The sequence below is a fragment of the Pteropus alecto genome, unplaced genomic scaffold, assembly GCF_000325575.1.
Source record: "Pteropus alecto unplaced genomic scaffold, ASM32557v1 scaffold74, whole genome shotgun sequence".
In the NCBI taxonomy this organism is placed as follows: domain Eukaryota; kingdom Metazoa; phylum Chordata; class Mammalia; order Chiroptera; family Pteropodidae; genus Pteropus; species Pteropus alecto.
The window spans coordinates 1,392,748-1,395,439 of record NW_006436291.1 but is presented as its reverse complement, the minus strand read 5'-3'; positions in this window follow the sequence as shown (position 1 = coordinate 1,395,439).

Genomic DNA, 2,692 nt, shown 5'->3' with positions numbered 1-2,692 from the left:
GTGACCCCGCTCCCGCGCCTGCCCCTCGGACCTCGTGACCCCGCTCCCGCGCCTGCCCCTCGGACCTGGTGACCCCGCTCCCGCGCCTGCCCCTCGGACCTGGTGACTCCGCTCCCGCGCCTGCCCCTCGGACCTCGTGACCCCGCTCCCGCACGCCCCCCCTAACGTCCTCATGCGCGGTCCTCCAGGCACTGCGCACGCGCGTCGGGGGTGTGGGGCGCCCGGTGTCTACACGGACATGCGGAGCACGAGGCCCCTGCCCCCCGGACGGGTCGACCCCACCCGAGGGCAGTGTCAGGCTCGGCTGCTCACTCTGCGCTGCTGCCTGGCCGCTTCATGTGCCCGGACTCTGCGTCCAGCCCGACCAGGCGAGGTCTGGCGGATCCCAGCTGCCCCGCACACACAGCCCAGCACGGTGCGGGGTGCGGGGTGCGGGCGGCTGTCTGAGCCGTTCTCTGCTGGACGCACAGCGCCAGCGCCTGCCCTCGGCGTGTGACTGCGGTGCGTGTGCGTGCGCGTGTGTGACTACGGTGCGTGCGCGTGCGTGTGAACGTATGCGTGTGTGCACATGTATGTGCGTGTGCGGGGTCTGGCGTGGTCTGTGTTCACGGTACCGCTGACGACAGCCTCGCTCCTTCCTTGCGCTGGTAGGTGCGCCCCGCCACCCCGCGTCCGGCTGGAGCCCGATGGGTCTGGGGGCTCCTGGCCTCCTGGCGGCCCAGGTGTGTCCGCCGCGCTGCAGGAGGAGGAGCCCGAGGTCGGGGAGCAGGCGTGGCCCAGCTGGGTCGCGGCCGCGCAGACTTGGGGCCTGACCACGGGGTTCTGGCCAGAGGGGCTTCCCAGAGCCTGGGCTGGACCGAAGCCCGGGCTTTGGGCCTTTATCCTGCCGCAGCCCTGCACCGTGAGGGGCCGGCCACGACTCTGCGCCTCCCATGCCCCCTGCCCCATGGAGGTGCCAACGGAAGGGCCAGCGGGGCCAGCGTGGGCCTCGTGAGAGACAGGTGGGTGACGAGGCGCAGAGCGAGGCCGGGTGTGGCTGACGGGGTGGCAGAGGGGTGACACCCCTCTGTGGTGTCAGATACAGGAGATACACGAATGAAGGTTTGGATTTCTTCTCCTGAAGACACAGTTCCCGCCCTGAAATCTTCGGCAAGCTCGTGTTTTATTGCCCATAGATTTAGCATGTCGGCACCCTGAATTATCTCTTCCCTGCGGACGACACTGTCCTGGTTACCGGGGTGAATTTAGAGACCGTCCTTCCGAACGGGGATTTTCTGTTTTCGCGTTTTTGTCCTGCCGCGGGACTCATGCCTTCCGCATGGCCGGGACCGGGGAGAGGGGCAGGCTGGAGCTCTCGGCCGTCCGGGGACACCGCGTGTCACAGAGCCGTCTCTGAGCAGCTCCCCCGTGTCCCCCAAGTGCAGCCCCGGCAGAAGCCAGGAGGGAAACGGATCCCGCAGGCTCTGCCGACTTATCTCGATGGAGCCTGTAATGCTGCTGCTTCATGAAGCATCAGAGCTGCTGGGTCGGATGCCACCCTGGCTGGAGAGTGGGTGCAGCTGGAGCGGGGAGCCTGGTGCTTTGGGGAGAATGTGGGCTTGCCGCTTGTTCTGACCTCCCCCGGCTGCCAGCGTGGAGCTCGTAGGAGGAGAAGACAGACTGACCGGCGGTTTGTCCCTTCCAGGAGGCGGATGTCTTCCTGCCCCCGCCCGTGGGGGCAGGAAGGAGGAAATGGCAGGAGGCCTTCCAGCTCCTTCCCGCTGCCACGGGGAGGAGACTCGGACGCGAAGTCGAGGGGACAGTAGCTGCGGCTGGAGGGCTCTGACGGGGGCCCGGAGCACACCTGTGCGGCTGGTGCCGGCGTGACTGGCAGGCGTGTGTCCGCTCGTGTGTGCGTGTGCACGTGGGTGTGTCTCACTGAGCCGGCCTGCGGTTCCGCTGAAGAAGGGGCCACCTTACTGACCTGGCTCCTAGCTCCGTGGGCCAACTGTGAATGAAACCCGTATTCGGCCTCGTCGTCCCCTGGCCATCGTAAACATCGAGGGGGACGGGGACCACGCAGAACCACGAGGCGACGGTGCCCGGGAGGATGGAAAGCTGTGCACGCTGCGACGCTCCCCACCACAGCCCGACTGTCTGGTGTCACCCCACAGCGCCACCAGGCCGTCTCGGTGTGCACTGGGCCGCCCGGCACAAAGCTGCCTTCTGTCTAACGTCGATGAAACAAACCGGCATCTGGGCTTCCTCCCGCTGGGCGCCTCGTTCCACCCTCGTCCCCCTCTGGCCTCCCCGAGTCTCCCCGCCCATGAAGGCCGAGGTCTGCAGACTGGGGGGTGAGAAGAACATGCTGGATGAGGTGGTCTTAGATGATGACTCGGGTTATTACAATTCTTTTCCATTTAAAATACGCAAACGGATCAATCTATTCCGACTCACGCGGAGATGGACCCCTCGCTCGTCTCTGTCAGCTGTGACACCTCGCCGGCTGTCGAGGTGGGAGCACCCCGGGTAGACGGTGCAGCAGGGGGACCCTCGGCGGTGGCGGGCTCCCGCAGGTCGGGAGTGCTCACATGTGTCGGGTGACCAGGCCTATTGGTCGCTGCCTCTGGGACTCAGGAAATCATATTCTGCAAAATGCGGGTTGTGATGAGCCCTGGAGAGAGAACGCGGCTGAGGACGCGGCCGAGGACGC